The sequence below is a fragment of the Cervus elaphus genome, chromosome 9 (genome assembly GCF_910594005.1).
Source record: "Cervus elaphus chromosome 9, mCerEla1.1, whole genome shotgun sequence".
Lineage (NCBI taxonomy): Eukaryota > Metazoa > Chordata > Mammalia > Artiodactyla > Cervidae > Cervus > Cervus elaphus.
The window spans coordinates 108,211,709-108,231,342 of record NC_057823.1 but is presented as its reverse complement, the minus strand read 5'-3'; the positions used below and the strand labels follow the sequence as shown (position 1 = coordinate 108,231,342).

At 39.0% G+C, this 19,634-nt stretch overlaps 1 protein-coding gene across 4 annotated transcripts in view; it reads left to right on the top strand.

Annotated features, from left to right (window-relative positions):
* Positions 1–19,634, top strand: part of TMEM232 (transmembrane protein 232) — a 272,688-nt gene that overhangs the window by 180,733 nt on the left and 72,321 nt on the right. The window lies entirely within an intron of this gene.

The window sequence follows — 19,634 nt, the reverse complement described above, 5'->3', positions numbered from 1 at the left end:
AGAGTCGAGGGAGGGCCTGCTTCCTGGTTCATAGCCAGCGAGGTCCTCGTTGTGTCTTTACGTGGCAGAAAGGACAAGGTTCCCTGCGTGGTGTCTTGTAAGAGGACAGATCCAACTCACAGGGGCTCTGGCCTTATGACCTAACCGCCCCCACAGGTGCCCTCCCCGAATGGTACCCCCGGGATGCCCCGTGTGGATTGGGGGGCGCAGACATCCCGCCCACAGCGGTGCGGGCCCAGAGCCCGTGTCTCCCACCTGCTCCTTTGATGCCACTGCTGGTCCTGCTTGTGTTGGCACGTTCCCCCTCACGCCCTCGGAATGCTGCCCCAGGCACACCTGCCCAGATCCGTCTGTCTATGCTCACTTCACGTTTCCTCTCCTCGTAAAGCTGCTGAGAGTCTTCTAGGCTTCTTGTTCATCTTCCCCTAATGAGAAATCTATGTATTTATAGTCTTAGAAAACATTTTATGACTTAATTTTGCTGTCTTTGTACCCTAGGAGTTGTGCTTCAATTCCCAATGTCTTTTATTTCTCCCATAGTGTTTCAATTTAATTTTATAATTTATGGTTGGTATTGATGTGTAAACTTTTCTCTTCTCTTTTTTTTATTTGTACACTTTTTAAAGGTTACCTTCCATTTATAGGCATTACAAAACATTGGCTCTATTCACTGTTGGTACAGTACATCCTGAACCTATCTTAAACCCAACAGCTTGTATCTCCCACTCCCCAAGCCCTAAATTGCCCCCTCCACACAGGTAACCACAAGTTTGTTCTCTGTATCTGTGGGTCTGCTTCTTTTTTGTTATATTCACAAATTTGTTGTATTTTTTAGACTTCATATACAAGCAATATCATACATTAATTTTCTTTATCTGACTTATTTCACTTAGCATAATATCCTCCAAGTCCATCCATGTTGCTGAAAATGGCAAAATGTTGTTATTTTTATGGCTGAGTAGTATTCCATTATTTATACACTATACAACCACATCTTTATCCATTCATCTGTTGATGGACATATAGGTTATTTCCATATCTTGGTGATGATCTTAGACATTTTTTAACTTTTCATTTTATATTGGAGTATAGTTTATTGGGGCTGCTTCCCTGGTAGCTCAGACGGTAAAGCGTCTGCCTACAATGTGGGAGACCGGGGCTTGATCCCTGGGTGGGGAAGATCCCCTGGAGAAGGAAACGGCAACCCACTCCGGTGTTCATGCCTGGAAAATCCCATGGACTGAGGAGCCTGGTCGGCTACAGTCCATGGGGTCGCAAAGAGTCGGACACGACTGAGTGACTTCACTTCATAGTTTATTGGGCTTCCCTGATGCCAGTTTACCAGGGCTTCCCTGGTAGCTCAGCTGGTAAAGAATCTGCCTTCAATGCAGGAGACCCTGGTTCTATTCCTCTGTTGGGAAGATCCCCTGGAGAAGGGATAGGCTACCAACTCCAGTATTCATGGGCTTCCCTGGCAGCTCAGACAGTAAAGAATCTGCCTGCAATTCGGGAGACCTGGGTTTGATCCCTGGATTGGGTAGATCCTCCGGAGGAAGGCAGAGCCACCCACTCCAGTATTCTTGCCTGGAGAATCCCCATGGACAGAGGAGCCTGGCAGGCTATAGTCCACGGGGTTGCAAAGAGTTGGACACAACTGAGTGACTAAGCATAGCACATAGCATAGCATAGTTGATTGGTGTCTCAGATGGTAAAGAATCTGCTTCCAATACAGGAGACCTGGATTTGATCCCTGGGTCAGGAAGATCCCCTGGAGAAGGGAATGGCAACCCACTCCAGTATTCTTGCCTGGAGAATCCCATGGACAGAGGAGCCTGGCGGGCTACAGTCCATGGGGTCACAAAGAGTCAGACACGACTGAGTAACTAACACTTTCACTTTCATAGTTGATTAACAGTGATCCATAAGATTTTTTGAAGTGTGAGGACGGGACTTCCCCGTTTGTCCAGTGGTTGGGACTCTGTGCTTCCGGAATGGGAGCGGGTTGTGGGTTTGATCCCTGGTTGAGGACTAAGACCCCACATGCCCTGTGGCCAAATAAATAAATTCATTTAAAAAACCTGTGGGGGAAGGTGAAACTTAGGAGGATATTGATTTGGAGGAGATCATAGATATATTCAATCTAAGCCCTTTAGTTGACAGATGAGGAAACAAAAGCTTAGTTAGTTAAAAGTGATCAAGTGTGTAAGCTCATGGACAAGTCTCAGGAGTCTAAGCCACCTGTATATTTCTCTTTCCGCCAAAGACACTACATTCAATAGATTTTGGAAAAGGTACTTTCGCATTCACTCTCAAAGATGGATTTTCTTTTTTCTTTTTTTTTCTGTTTCTTCCTCTATGTTCTTCTTGTTAGGCTGGCAGTGTGACATAGAATCAGATTCTTTAACTCCAAAAGAGGTAAAAATATCTTTCCCCTGAGATTGGGAGAATCTGATAGCCTCATCCAATTACTTAAATTTGGAAAAGAGGAATATTATTAGTCAGCTTAACTCTGTTGTTTACAAGGCTTCGATTTTATAAGGATTTGATTTCCCCTTATGAGCCTGAAAGACAAGGAAGTATCCTGGTTGTGGAAGAACAGAATTTTCCTATAATCTGAGCTATCTGTTCTGTCTTAAATTCTTAAGCAGAATTGAATTTTATTAAGAAACCTGTAGCAATGCTATAATAGATAAATATTGCACTCTAGTATGCGGTTGCCTTTTGAACATAGTCATTATACCACAGGATGGCATCCTAAATCAATTTCTGTGACTCTATGCTGAAGTAAAAGCATAAGGCTTTGCATATATAAAACCTAAGCTTGTCTAATCCAAAGACCTAGATGAATTACATTATGATAAGCTTCAATTCATGAAAATTATTTGTACCTTCTTTCTTCAGTACCTGTTATGAAAAAGGTAGCAATTGTTTTTATGAAGTAAAACTATACTCACCGTCAATTTAAATGGTCAGAGACCTTAAGTATTTACACTGCAAGTAAATGAAATGTATTCACCTAATTTTTAGCACATTAAAAATGAAAATCTTGGAGAATTCCCTGGTTGTCCAGCGGTTAGGACTCTGCCCTCTCATTGCTGGGGCCTGGATTTGACCCTTGGTGGGGGACCTGAGACCCCCACAAGCCACATGTCACAGCCAAAAAAAAGAAAAGAGTGAAAATGAACTACAAAACAAAATTATGATTAAATTTTTTTTTTTAAAAAAAACCTCTTAAGTTTCCAATAGCAATTGGTAAATAAAAGTATTTTGTTGTATCTTTGTGTTTTCAATGCAGTATTATTAAGAAATCACAGAATTAAATTGCAAATAATTATATCTAACTTCAAAAATAATGCCAAAAGGATAGCTCCCTCTGTGCTTGAAATGTTTAATTCCCTCATATCTCTGTTGGCATTATAATTCGCTGTTTCTTTACTAGCAAAGAGAACATATGTTTGTCCTTTTAAAAAATCGACAAAATATTTATTTCGTTCAATTTATACTCACTAATAGAGTCATCACTCTTTCAAAAAGACCAGCCCACTTTTATTTTGGTGCTAATAAATATCATGGGCTTCCTCATGGCTCGGATTGTAAAGAATCTGCCTGCAATTCAGGAGACGCGGGTTTGATCCCTGGGTCGGGAAGGTCCCCTGGAGAAGGAAATGGCAACCCACTGTAATATTTCTTGCTTGGGAAATCCCATAGACAGAGGAGCCCGGGGAGCTACAGTTCATGGGGTCATGAAAGAGTCGGACGTGACTGAGCGACTGAACAACCACAAAGTAAATGTAATGGTTGCAAATCTGGCAGTAAATGGATGATGTTCATGTTGTTTATTCCCAGAGTAGCTCAGCAGTGTCTGTACTGATTTCCTGGAGCTCACAGAAGTATATTTCATGGAATGATAGAATATGACTGTGTATTTTTCAGTGCCTCTCAACAGACATTCAGGATTCCTTCTTTTTATTTTTCTTATTGCAAACAAAGCTGCTGTGAACATTTTTGTGTTGTCTCCCTGAGCGCACATGGGCCTGTTTTTCTCGGATGTGCCTAGGAGTAGGTCATGGGACAATGTGCATGTCTAATTTTAAAGATAATGCTGTTTCCCTCCCTGCTCCCCAATGGTGGTGTCGATTTGTACTCAGTTGTAAGACTCCCCACTGCTTTGCATCCTCCCCAGCACTTACTACTCTCAGACTTCTTTGTTTTGGGCCGTCTACTAGATGAACTTCCCTGGCGACTCAGTAGGTAAAGAATCCTCCGGCAATGCAGGAGACCTGGGTTCAGTCTCTGGATCTGGAAGAGCCCCTGGAGAAAGAAACGGCAACCCACTCCATTATTCTTGCCTGGGAAGTCCTGTGGACAGAGGAGCCTGATGGGCTGCAGTCCACGAGTTGAACACGACTTAGCAACTAAACTAGCACCACCATTGATAGATGAACACAACTCACTATAGTCATTTTTAATGGGTCTAATTTTAACTCATTTTTGTGTATTTATCTATTGGGTAACTTCTGAAATGGCTGTTCTTATCATTTGCCCATTTTTCTTTTGGTGTATACATTTTGTTGGCTGAATTGTAGTTTGCTATTTCATGCTTGTTATGTTATTTAGTGATTAACATAATTTCTTATTTTAATGAGTTTGAATTTATTCCTTATAATAAAGCATCCTTCCCCATACCTATATCATAAAAATTATGCTGCTGTATTTCTACCAAAGGTTTAAAAAGTCTTGTATTTAAGTAATTAAAGAATTTGTGGTTATGGTGTGGGATAGGAATCTAGAGATTATTTTCCCATTTGGAGAGCCAATATTCACACACCATTTATAAAAAACTCTGTTCTGTTCACACAATCAGCTCTGCTGTATGTTAAACAGATATCAATTTTCCATGTAGACAATACATTTATGTGGGCCTTTTGATCTATTCTATTTGTGAATTTATTCCTTTGTTAATGTGTCATTTTAGTTATTTACTACAAACTCAGTCAGTGTTTACATTTTTTGAGCCAATTCCTCCTACTTTCTTCTTCAGCAGTGTTTTTGCTTTTTTGTAGTCTTCTGTGTAAATTTTAGAATTAGGTTGGTGTGTTTCTTGGAAAAGTTTCTAGGGATTTTGCTTTAAACTGTACTGTCTATCAATCAGTTTGGGGAATTTTACTCCTTTATGATACTAAGTATACCCTTTATGAATATAGTATAGATTTTCATTTAATCAGGGATTTCAAAATAATTTTCAAAAAGTTTTGAAGTTGTTATCATAAATATTACTTCATCTTTTTCTGGATTTAATTCTATAATTATTGTTTTTTAATATTATGGGTGTTCTTTTACAAACTTTCATTATGAAAAATTTAAAACATATAGAAAAGTAGAGAGAAAAGCATAATTAATCCCCTTTTATACAACCTCTAGCCTCAATAGCTGTTAATTATGGTAATTTTGTTTTATGTATCCTACTTCCCCTTCTCTCCCAGCAACCCCAGACTATTTTGAGGCAAAATCCTAACATTGTATTATTTCATTTATAATTAATTAGTAATGACTTTAAAGTATTTTAAGGAAAAGTATATCTCATGGTCATAAATGTATCGGAGTAAATATGTTTTACAGTAATTATCTTATACATAGCCAATTTTCTAAAATCTCTCAATAAAACTCTGGAGTGTTTTCTATGAAATTTGTGAATAATGAGGTTTTTTAATTTTCCTTTCAGATTCTTAAAGCTTTAATTTGTTTCTCTTGACTCACTGCACTTTTTGGTGTTACATTAAATTTTGAATAGAAGCAGTATTAGCATTTTGTTTCCAAGTTGCATGGAATTGTTTTGAAACTTTCACCATTAGAATGATATTTACTGCAGGTTTTGTTAAACATGATTTATCAGAGTACAAAGAAATCTTTAATTCATAGTTAACTATGACTTATCATGAATAATTATTTAATTTTATCAAGCTGTATTCTCCAGTATTGAGAAGTCATCTTTTTTCTCTTTTCATTTGTTATATAATATCAAATGGTGTTGATAGTAACATTACTGAGATAACTCCAAACTTGTCATTATGCTTTATTTTCCTAATGCATCCATACTCAATTTACGTGTGTTTTGCTGAATTTGGTCTGCTTGGGGTTTTCTTGTCTGTGTTATCTGGAGGTATTGTTCTGTCATGTTCTTCTCTTATAATTTCTTTGTCTGGTTTTGGCATCATGATAATATCAACCTCATAGAATAGTGTCCTCTTCTATTTTTTGGAAGAGTTTATGAAATACTAATGCTAAATCTTCTTTAAAGACTTCATAGAATGCAGTAAAACCATCTAATGTCAGACTTCTGTTTGTAAGACTTTGGTGTTGCTTTTACTAATTCAGCCTCTACTTTTTATCTTGTTATACAGGTCTATTCAGGTTTTTTTTTCTTCTTGAGACATTTTCAGAAGTTTGTAGTTTCTAGGTACATTTCAACCAGGTTATCTGTTTCATCAGCAAGCAGTTGTTCAAAGCATTCCCTTGTAAATTTTTTGATTTCTGTAAGGTCATAGCAATGTCTCCTCTTTCATCTTGATTTTGGAACTTTGCATCTTCTTTTTGCTCAGTCAGTATAGCTAAAGTTTTTCATTTTTGTTGATCTTTCAAAGAATCAACTTTTGGATCTCCTAACTTTCCCTATTGTTTTTCTACTAAATATTTCGTTTATTTCTGTTCTGATTTTGCTTCCTTCTTTCTGCTGGCTTTAGGTTTAGTTTGTGCTAGTTTTTTAGTTTCATATAAGGTGGAGGTTAGATTATTGATTTGAGACTTTTCTTCTTTAAAAAACTTTTTGCATGTTGTATTTTATTTTTAATCAATTGCAAAATATTTCCCCATTTCCTTTGTTATTTGTTCATGTCTCAGTTGCTTATTTATGAATGTATTGTTTAATTCTACATACATGTGAATTTTCCAGATTTTCTCCTTTCTGATTTCTCATTTCATTCCATTGTATATGAAAAAATTGTGTATAATTTCAGTCCTTTTTAGTGTGTTGAGACCTGTTTTATGTCCAGGCATGTGATTTATCTTGAAGAACATTCCATGTACACATGTAGTCTTGACATTATTATGCCTATATGGTTTATAGTATTATCAAAGTCTTCTATTCCTGTCTAGCTGTTTTATATGTTATGGAAAGTGGGATATTGAAGTCTCCTCTTTTATTGTTGAATCATCTATTATTCCCTTCAATTTTATCAGTTTTTGCTTCATCTATTTTAGGGTCTCATATTTGGTGTACACATATTTGTAATTATTTCTTGATGGATTGACCTTTTTATGATTATTAAATGTCCTTTTGTCCTCTAGTAGCATTTTTGAAAATACCTTTGAAATCTATTAGTTTCATATTAGTATATTTTGACTACTGTATGCATATATACATATGCATATATATTTTTTTCATCTTTTTACTTTAAATGTTTATAACACTTTGCATCTAAATTGTGTTTCTTATGGAGAGCAGATAAATGTTTTTAAAAGTATTCATCCAATCTCTGCTTTGGCTGGAATATTTGATGATCCATTTATATTTAGTACAATTAATGATAAGGCAGGACTTTAATCTGCCATTTTTAAACTTTTTATATATGTCTTGTTTTTTATTCTTCATTTCATCTATTACTATCTTCTTTTGTGTTAAGTAGATATTTTTCTATTGTACTTTTTAATTCACTTTGAATTTCTTTTAGTTTTTTGTTAAAATTATTTTCTCCAAGGTTGCCATGAGGGTTATAATTAATATCATAACTTACAAAACTGCAGTTCACATTTAGTTCGCAGCTTGTTTTCAATAGTAAACAAAACCGCTCTTCTGTAGCTCCATTCTCCCTCCATTTTGTGCTGCTTGTCACGTTCCTGAGTAAAGAAGAGGAAGGTGGTATTCAGAGGATCGCTCCTCAGCTCACTCTTCACAGGCAGTAGCGCCAGGTGCCACTTCCATCTTCTGAAGAAAGTTCACTCCAGTAACGCAGGCCTTTGGCTGGCTTTCTCCTTCAGTCTGTTAATGTCTCCTTTTCACAGTTCACAGACTGATCAAAATGCATCCCGTTTTGTTTTCAGAATCTTAAAATTACATATTGATTGTCTGCATGTGTGTGTAGTGGGGGGGTATTACATATTTTCATGGATTTGGCAAGAAAGAGGGAGGAGAAAGACTATACCTTATCTTATCACCATAAGCCAGTGGTCAATGTCTTCATTATAAACATAAAATCTATAGCTGAAAGAAGAGTTTTTTATATAAGAATATTTAGCTTTTTGGTAAAAGGTCTAAGAATGGAAATTTGATTTTTCTGACTTCTGTGTTCTGTGCTGTGATCAGTCTTATCTGCCTCTTTGCGACCCTGTGGACTGTAGCTGGCCAGGCTCCTCTATCCATGGAATTCTCCAGGCGAGAATGCTGGAGTGGGTTGCCATTTCCTCCTCCAGGGGATCTTCCCGGCCCAGGGATTGAATCTGTGTCTCCTGAGTCACCTGCATTGCAGGGGATTCTTTCTTGACTTCTGCTGCTTTCCCACAGGTATATATTGGTCTTTCCAATGAAACAATAATCTGGAAAGGTTTTTTTTTCCATTCATATATAAAACGATGAAATTTAACATATAAGCAAAATAGGAAGTTCTAATGAATTTCTAAAAACACTTTAAATCCACAGTTGAAATCACATGAAGGATATAATTTTGCATACAAATACAAGGTCTAAGATTCACTATTAATTAAGTCCCATGTGCCAACTTAGAACAGATGTATGTATTCACCAAATAATTATGAGTTATTTATTAGTAATTAAAAGATAACAGCTATCAAATACATATTAATTAGTTACATAAGACAAAATGACATATAGTAACCTTTCAATTTCAAGTATAAAACAAGTATAAATCAAAGTAGCAGGTATTTGAATGAAAAATAAGCTGTTAATTAACTTGCCATACTGACCAATCTTCAGTGCTAGAGAAAAGACACTTCTTAGTGTATATGCTGGGCTTCCCAGGTGGTGCTAGTGGTAAAGAACCTGCCTGCCAGTGCTGGAGACCTAAGAGACCTGGGTTTGATCCTGCTCAGAAAAAGATCCCCTGGAGGAAGGCATGGTAACCACTCCAGTGTTCTTGTCTGCAGAATTCCCTGGCGAGAGGAGCTTGGCGGGCTGCAGCCCACAGGCTTGCACAGAGTCAGACAGGACTGAAGGGACCTTGCCGCAAGTACAGAGGCTTCCATGGTGGCTCAGATGGTGAAAAGTCCACTTGCAACGGGGAGACGGGGTTCAATCCCTGGGTTGGGAAGATCTGCTGCAGAAGTGAAAGGCTACCCTCTCCAGTATTCTTGCCTGGAGAGTTCCATGGACAGAGGAGCCTGGTGGACTACGGTTCAGGGCATCTCAAAGAATAGGACATGACTGAGTGACTTTCTCTTCACTCACCGTGTATATGCTACTGTGAAATAGGTTGATTTTTTTTTTTTTTCCATGTCACACCATACTCCAGAGAACCAGTTAAAGGTGAGTTCATAAATACCAAACAAAATGAGTGAGAGACAACTCCCATTGCAGTAAAAGCATTTTACTCCTTAGGAAAATGTGGGAACTGGGAGAAGCGCTTCCCATGTACTCTCTTAAAAAACAAGTGAACAAAACATAGCTCAAATCTTCTACTTAGGTGTGGTCAGTAGCTTAATATGAATTCTGTAACTTTTCATTTTCATTATCTCACTCTACTTTCTTTGGAGCAGAAATATCTCTAAATTATTCACACTAGTAGGGTGAGTTGCTCAGAGGCTTGCATTTGGATCTAAATAAAGGATGACAAAATATACTGGTAGACTATTTCAATAAGAACTGAATATAAAAAATCCAAAATACTCATTGCTAGTATATCAAACAAGTAAGCTGTAGTATAGTCATTAATAATCAAATGTTATATAATGAAAAAATGAAAGGAATATTATTGCATGCAAAATAATGTTGAACTAAAGAAAATGACAATTTTTAATTAAAAATAAATCAGTTAAATTAATACCTTAAGCTTTAAAGAAATTGCTATGACTCATGAATTCTTGTATATTTTAGGGGAAAAGGGAAGTTACAGAGCCATGCAGATTGGCCATGGTGTATTACAGTCAGTTAATGTTTTTCAGAATTTCTAGTTCTAGCACAGCTTTATAGACCTAATCATAGACTTACTGGCAGTTATAGTCTGAACTAAGGATATCATCTATGACTTTTTACTATCTTATTCTTAAACTGTGAAGAGAAAACAAAATCAATGTCTTCATCTTCTCTTAATCAAAACACTTCTATGTCTATAAAATACATGGACAAAACAGGGTTTAGAATATCATTAGCTAGATGAAATATAGTTACAGGAGTGGTCTAACACAAACAAGGCAAATTTGGCACCCTTAAAGCTCAATAAATTCAAAACATTGTCTTGTGATATTTACATCTTGAAAATTGTGTTAACTTGCTGTGTTCTGCATACAGGCTTTCAACACTGAGGCCCCCAAATGAATTTTCAACAGGTCTTATCTGTCTTGCACTTTGCATTTAATGCTCTGAATTTTATTACTGAATCTGCTTCCATATTTACACTTGCAAAACATGGTAGAGAATTGAAGTCATTTTTCTGCATAATCCAAACCAAATTAGTGGCCTCAGTTCCTAAATAATTCAGATAAAGTTGTATTTCTCTTAGTTTGAGTTTTAGGGTAATTATTACAGTTCTGTATTTGATGTGCATAGGCAAATCCTTAGAATTTAGAGTGTGGAAAAGTGCTGAGGGCAGTGATTTCAAAATGAAAGGAAGGAATCTATTTTAAAGTACAGTAAGAATTTGAATTTATGGTTATAATTTTGGCTTTAGGTTAGAAAACTTCCTCTTTTTAATATTTCATTAACATTTTAGTGATCTAGAGATCTAAAAATCTCTTCAAGAAAATTAGTGATACCAAGGGAACGTTTCATTTAAATTCAGTTCAGTTCAGTTGCTCAGTCGTGTCCAACTCTTGCTGATCCCACGAACTACAGTACGCCAGGCCTACCTGTCCTTCACAACTCCCAGAGTCCACCCAAACTCATGTCCATTGAGTTGGTGATGCCATCCAACCATCTCATCCTCTGTCGTCCCCTTCTCCTCCCACCTTCAATCTTTCCCAGCATCAGGGTCTTTTCAAATGAGTCAGCTTTTTGCATCAGGTGGCCAAAGTATTGGAGTTTCAGCTTCAGCATTTGTCCTTCCAGTGAACATTCAGGACTGATGTCCTTTAGGATGGACTGGTTGGATCTCCTTGCAGTCCAAGGGACTCTCAAGAGTCTTCTCCAACACTGCAGTTCAAAAGCATCAATTCTTCGGCCCTCAGCTTTCTTTATAGTCCAACCCTCACATCCATACATGAATACTGGAAAAACCATAGCCTTGACTAGATGGATCTTGTTGGCAAAGTAATGTCTCTGCTTTTTAATATGCTGTCTAGGTTGATCATAACTTTCCTTCCAAGGAGTAACTGTCTTTTAATTTCATGGCTGCAATCACCATCTACAGTGATTTTGGAGCCCCAAAAAATAAAGTCAGCCACTGTTTCCCCATCTATTTGCCATGAAGTGATGGGACTGGATGTCATGATCTTAGTTTTCTGAATGTTGAGCTTTAAGCCAACTTTTTCACTCTTCTCTTTCACTTTCATCAAGAGGCTCTTTAGTCCTTCTTCACTTTCTGCCATAAGGGTGGTGTCATCTGCATATGTGAGGTTATTGATATATCTCCCAGTAATCTCGATTCCAGCTTGTGCTTCATCCAGCCCAGTGTTTCTCATGATGTACTCTGCATATAAGTTAAATAAGTAGGGTGACAATATACAGCTATGACGTACTCTTTTTCCTATTTGGAACCCAAGACAGAACCCAAGACGGACGGCTCATGGTGGAGAGTTCTGACAAAACGTGGTCCACTGGAGAAGGAAATGGCAAACCACTTCAGTACTCTTGCCTTGAGAACCCCATGAACAGTATGAAAAGGCAAAAAGATAGGACAGTGAAATATGAACTCCCCAGATCAGTAGGTGCCCAATATGCTACTGGAGATCAGTGGAGAAATAACTCCAGAAAGAATGAAGAGACGAAGCCAAAACAACACCCAGTTGTGGATGTGACTGGGGATGGAAGCAAGGTCCAATGCTGTAAGGAGCAATACTGCATAGGAACCTGGAATGTTAGGTCCATGAATCAAGGCAAATTGGAAGTGTTCAGACAGGAGATGGCAAGAGTCAAGGTTGACATTTTACGAATCAGCAAACTGAAATGGACTGGAATGGGTGAATTTAACTCAGATTTTTTTCATCTAAAGATGGGCACAATAAAGCAAAGAAATGGTACGGACCTAACAGAAGCAGAAGATATTAAGAAGAGGTGGCAAGAATACACAGAACTATACAAAAACGATCTTCATGACCCAGATAATCATGATGGTATGATCACTCACCTAGAGCCAGACATCCTGGAACGTGAAGTCAAGTGGGCCTTAGGAAGCATCACTACGAACAAAGATAGTGGAGGTGATGGAATTCCAGTTGAGCTATTTCAAATCTTAAAAGATGATGCTGTGAAAGTGCTGCACTCAATATGCCAGCAAATTTGGAAAACTCAGCAGTTGTCACAGGACTGGAAAAGGTCAGTTTTCATTCCAAGCCCAGGGAAAGGCAATCCGAAAGAATGCTCAAACTACCGCACAATTGCACTCATCTCACACGCTAGTAAAGTAATGCTCAAAATTCTCCAAGCCAGGCTTCAGCAATACATGAACCATGAACTTCCAGATGTCCAAGCTTGTTTTAGAAAAGGCAAGGGAACCAGAGACCAAATTGCCAACATCTATTGGATCATTGAAAAAGCAAGAGAGTTCCAGAGAAATATTTACTTCTGCTTTACTGACTATGCCAAAGCCTTTGACTGTGTAGATCACAACAAACTGGAAAATTCTTCTAGAGATGGGAATACCAGACCACCTTAGCTGCTTCCTGATAAATCTGTATGCAGGTCAAGAAGCAGCAGTTAGAACTGAACAGGGAACAACAGACTGGTTACAAACCAGGAAAGGAGTACATTGAGGCTGTATATTGTCACCTTGCTTATTTAACTTATTTGCAGAGTATATCATGCAAAATTCCAGGCTAGATGAAGCACAAGCTGGAATCTAGATTGCTGGGAGAAATATCAATAACCTCAGATATGCAGTTGACACCACCCTTATGGCAGAAAGTGAAGAAGAACTAAAGAGCCTCTTGATGAAAGTGAAAGAGGAGAATGAAAAAGTTGGCTTAAAACTCAGTATTCAGAAAACTAAGATCATGGCATCTGGTCCCATCACTTCATGGCAAATAGATGAGGAAACAATGGAAACAGTGACAGACTTTATTTTGGGGGTGCTCCAGAATCACTGCAGATGGTGACTGCAGCCATGAAATTAAAAGACGCTTACTCCTTGGAAGGAACGTTATGACCAACCTAGATAGCATATTAAAAAGCAGAGACATTACTTTGCCAACAAAGGTCCGTTGTCAAGGCTATGGTTTACCCAGAAGTCATATATGGATGTGAGAGTTGGACTATAAAGAAAGCTGAGCGCTGAAGAATTGATGCTTTTGAACTGTGGTTGGAGAAGACTCTTGAGAGTGATGCTTTTGAACTGTGGTTGGAGAAGACTCTTGAGAGTTCCTTGGACTTCAAGGAGTCCAACCAGTCCACTCTAAAGGAAATCAGTCCTGAGTGTTCATTGGAAGGACTGATGTTGAGGCTGAAACTCCAATTCTTTGGCCACCTGATGGGCAGAGCTGACTCATTGGAAAAGACCCTGATGCTGGGAAAGATTGAAGGTGGGAGCAGAAGGGGATGACAGAGGATGAGGTGGTTGAATGGCATCACCAATTCAATGGACATGAATTTGAGTAAACTCTGGTAGTTGGTGATGTACAGGGAGGCCTGGCGTGCTGCAGTCCATGGGGTCACAAGGAGTTGAACGTGAGTGAGCTACTGAACTTAACATTTTAGTAATCAGATTGATTTCCATAATGTGAGTACCATATAGCAGCAAAGGTGGGTCAATACTGATGATTAACATAGGAAAAATTCATAGCATGGAATACAGTCAGCTTTGCTTTGAATACGTAAGGATAAAAGTTGCAATGCTTGCAAGAGATTCTTATGGCTGAGACTTGTCACCATTCTGAATGGTAATACTATTCAGAATATAATAATGAATGCCTTTCCAGTATAATAATACCTAGTCTAATCCTCTCATTTTAAACTGAACATAAATATAAAGGATATTAAGAATATATTTGAGATGTCAATGAAATAAAATGTTGTCACAGGATAATGGTTTCCTGCTGCTTCATAAAATACCAAGCCAAAGGCAAGACTTACATTTTCGGAGTAGAAGACATTAATCCCATGACAGTGTTTTATTGCAGTGATTGTATTTTTATTATATAAAATGAGCATGTAGATTTAATCAATTCACTTGATGTATGTTGATGTAGTAAATTGACAGTGGTTTATCATCATCATGAAATTGTTATATTCTTGAAGGCAATTTATCAAAGAAAATATAAATGTTTTAGGAGACAACTTTCAGGTTGAGGGGTAATAGAAATTTCTGACTAGCTGGAGATTGGTTTTCCTTAAGAAAGTAATAGTTAATATAACAAAAGAGGGACAGTATGATTGACATACTCAAAAAAGATTTGTGTAATAGTCATGTTAATAGTATAGTTCCACATTTCAATTTGCTGACAAGTAAAACATAGTAATTAAATATAATTATTTGAGAAAAAAAATCACAATGACACATCGAAAGTTGAATTTCTTCCCAGAATGCTTTACTAAGTCATTTACAAAACTAGTTTTGTTACTTTGAATAATGATTACTGCAAAACAGCTGACATCTTTAGATAATAGCACCATTCCATATTTCTAAGTACTGCTATATAATACAACCAAGGTCCATTGTGCAGGATAAGTTAAAGGTTCTTATGGAAGCTTAACCATCTAAGCCAAACCAAGCATTATTCCCAATGGAAAATGAAAACTAATTTCTTGTTTTCTTCTCTTTGAAAATACATAATGACAAAATAGTTGGATATATTCCATTGACTGTGTTTAGAATATTATATTCCATATAGAAATACTTGTTCCTTATATCTGAAAGAGGCCTCAAGTTTGCTTTGAGAACCTTTTCCAATTTTTTATTTTTGTTTATGAGGATTTTATTTATTTATTTATTTATTTTCCCCTTTATTTTTATTAGTTGGAGGCTAATTACTTTACAATATTGTAGTGGTTTTTGCCATACATTGACATGAAGCAGCCATGGATTTACATGTGTTCCCCATCCTGAACCCCCCTCCCACTTCCCTCCGCATCCCATCCCAATCACTGCAGTTAATTTACTATTCTCAAAGGTAGATCTGATTTCTTTTACTTATCTTTTACTGTTTATTGCCTATCTTGAAATAAGTCCATTTTGCATTTCTAAGGCCATCTATGGGACTTCCCTGGTGGTTCAGTGGTAAAGACTCTGCCTGCCATGCAGGAGACCCAGGTTCAGTCCCTGGGCCAGGAAGAGCCCGTGGAGGAAGGCATAGCAACCCACTCTAGTCTTTCTGGCTGGAGAATGGACAGAGGAGCCTGGCAAGACTGCAGTCCTTAGGGTAGAACAGAGTTGGACAGGACTGTGGCAAAAAGATGGGAAACATTGTGACAGACTTTAGTTTTTTAGGCTCCAAAATCACTGCAGATGATGACTGCAGCCATGAAATTAAAAGACGCTTACTCCTTGGAAGAAAAGACCTAGACAGCATATTACAAAGCAGAGACATTACCTTGCCAACAAAGGCCCATTTAGTCAAGGCTATGGTTTTTCCAGTGGTCATGTATGGATGTGAGAGTTGGACTACAAAGAAAGCTGAGCACTGAAGAATTGATGCTTGTGAACTGTGGTGTTGGAGAAGACTCTTGAGAGTCCCTTGGACTGCAAGGAGATCCAACCAGTCCATCCTAAAGGAGATCAGTCCTGGGTGTTCATTGGAAGGACTGATGCTGAAGCTGAAACTCCAATACTTTGGCCACCTGATGCAAAGAACCGACTCATTTGAAAAGACCCTGATGCTGGGAAAGATTGAAGGTGGGAGGAGAAGGGGACAACAGAGGATGAGATGGTTAGATGGCATCACCGACTCAATGGACATGGGTTTGAGTAAACTCCGGGAGTTGGTGATGGACAAGGAGGCTTGGCGTGCTATGGTCCATGGGGTTGCAAAGAGTCGGACATGACTGAGCGACTGAACTGAGACTGTACTGAAGGCCATCTGTGTTACCATTGTCTGTCTCTTGGTGCTATAAGGCCCACAAAGCTGAAAATTAAGAGCTTCATCTTCGAAATACAGCAAGCAAGGTAACTTAAAAAGCTAAAAGCTATTCTTTGTCATAAAAATGCAAATCATCTAGCCCATAGAAGGAAAGGCCATTACGGAAAAATATCAACATGGCCAAAGTGCAGTAAGAGTGACATCTGGAAAATGCTCGTGGAGTTGAGATAGCCTCTTTTTTTTAGCATTTCAAAAGTTTATGCATTTATTTACTTATTTACATTTGGTTGCCCCAGATCTTCAGTTTTGTGGGCGGCTTTCTCCAGCTGCAGTGAGCAGGGCTCCTCTCTAGCTGGTGCTCACGACTCTCACATTGCGGCTTCTCTTTTGCAGAGCGCGGGTTCCAGCCATGGGGGCTTCAGTAGCTGAGCTCCTGGGCACTGGAGCCCGGCTCAGCAGTTGTGCGCACAGGCTTAGCTGCTCTGCGGCCTGAGGGATCTTCCCAGATCGGGGATCGAACCTGTGTCTCCTGCATCGGCAGGCGGATTCTTTCCCCACTGAGCCCCCAGGGAAGCCCAAGATACTCTTTCATGACCCTTGTCATACTCTCGTCTTGAGGCCGTTCACTGCATCACAGGCCACCCACCGTCAGTTCTTTGTATGAAAAGATCTGGAATCATCACAACCGTATTTCTCCTATGTTAATCACAAGTCCGTTTTTTATGGTCGTTTTATTATGAAGTCTGTTTTTCATGATCACATGCTGCACAGGGCTGCTATCACAGAAGACCACAGGCCGGGGGCAGCTCCAGAGGCTGCAGGCCCACGATGAAGAGGTCAGCAAGGCACATCCTCTCCGCGGCTTGCAGGCACTGCCTTCTCACCATGACTGCACATGGGCTTCTGTGTCTGATGTCTCTCAGTGTGTTGGAAGTTTTTCAGATTGGATTAGGGCTCACCCATGTGACCTCTGGGCTTTCCTGGTAGCTCAGCTGATAAAGAATCCACCTGGAATGCAGGAGACCCTGCTCTGATTCCTGGGTCGGGCAGATCCACTGGAGAAGGGATAGGCTACCCACTCCAGTATTTTTGTGCTTCCCTTGTGGCTCAGCTGGTAAAGAATCTGTCTACAATGCAGAAGACCTGGGTTTGAGCCCTGGGTTGGGAAGATTCCCTAGAGAAGGGAAAAGCTACCCACTCCAGTATTCTGGCCTGGAGAATTCCATGGGCTGTATAGTCCGTGGGGTCGCAGAGTCGGACATGACTGAGTGGTTTTCACTTTATGTGACCTCATTTTCATCTTATTTACCTCTTCAAGGCTCTATCTCCAAATATAGTCACATTGTGAGTTGCTGTGGCTTAGGGCTGCAGTATATGAATGTGGGGGATACAATTTGGTTCATAACACATACTAATAAGATTTCTTTTGAATTTTAGTATTACACATAAAAAGAAAACTGAAGCTAGAAAAGCTGTAATAATATATTATCTTTTAAAAAGCATAGGAAAAAAAAAACAAGATTTTGTTTTGAAAGGACTCTGTCATTTTTATTCTTCTAAAGCTTTGTCCAAAACCCCAAGTGTATCATTGTGGTATAATATTACATTGATAAAGTATTTCTGTGTGTATTAAATGCCTTCTATGCTAGTTCTTATCTTTCCTACGAGGAATAAGTTTCTTGAGAAAAGATGCCATGTTTCATATAAGTATGTATTATACCTCAAACCTACCACAGGGCCTAGGCACTCGATAATTATTAAGGAAATGATAGTTGGGTGGATGGACGGATGAAATAATTTGCAATTCACTTGTACATTTAGAGCTGTGATTTAGATATTTTATACCTGAGATTATTGCTAATGAGAAATACTCTCGATTATGACAAGAGACACCTTAGGAATATTATTCTTTAGTGTACATAAAACTAGATCTTAAAATATGACTGCCAAACAGATTTAAGAAAGATTTTATTACATGGCTACCAGCCAAAACCATTGAGCAGAAAATAGAAAGGAAATAAAATTATACCGTCTTGAAATCCAGGTGGAGTTTTGTACATTCTTTCTCATTAAACATCTATCTTGTTTCCTATCTGAGTTTCAGAGGCAAACGAAGAGCTATGATCATTTGACGTATACTTAGTTCCAAATAGACTGTAAATACTCAGTAGTTTGGGTGTGCAAGCTAGGAGGTGTGTTTATATTATTCACTTTCTGCACCATAGTTCTCTGAACATAAATCTGTCCTCAGTCTTTACAATTGTTTTACCCATCACCAAGAAATACCTATATCTTCAGCTTAACAAGAAAAATTTAAAATATCCAAGCAACAGTCATAATTTTGCTTCCTGGTGAAAACTGCCAACATTTGTAAAATAAGCCTCCTAACATGTAGGTATATTTAAATATGTGTGTATATTAAATCCATATAAATGTGGATGTAAGTGAGAGTTGGACTATAAAGAAAGCTGAGCGCTGAAGAATTGATACTTCTGAACTCTTGAGAGTCCTTTGGCCTGCAAGGAGATCCGACCAGTCCATCCTAAAGGAAATCAGTCCTGGGTGTTCATTGGAAGGGCTAATGTTGAAGTTGAAACTCCAATACTTTGGCCACCTGATGCGAAGAGCTGACTCATTTGAAAAGACCCTGATGCTGGGGAAGATTGAGGGCAGGAGGAGAAGGGGACGACAGAGGATGAGATGGTTGGATGGCATCGCCAACTCAATGGACATGGGTTTGGGCCAACTCCAGGAGTTGGTGATGGACAGGGAGGCCTGGCGTGCTGCGGTTCATAGGATCGCAAAGAGTTGGGCACGACTGAGCGACTGAACTGACTGAAGTCTATCTCAGATTCAGCAAGGCTCCACAAGGATGTCCATGCTGAAATGAACCACTCTGCAGGACTTCTTGAGAAGCAGCTAAAGGGAAGGTCTGATTACTCCTGGGCAACAGCTGCACTTCCCTGGTGGCTCAGCTGGTCAAGAATCTGCCTGCAGTGCAGGAGACCCTGGTTCAGCTCCTGGGTCTGCAAGATCCCCTGGGGGAGGGCATGGCAACGCACTCCAGTATTTTTGCCTGGAGAATCCCCATGGACAGAGCAGCCTGGTGGGCTACAGTCCCGGGGGTCACAAAGAGTTGGACAGGCTCCCAGGGCAGCTGTGCCGCGTCAGGGTAGTGAGGAGCAGCAGCAATCATTCTGACCTTCCCCTCATCCCCCCACTTCAGCTACTTCCTTCCTGCC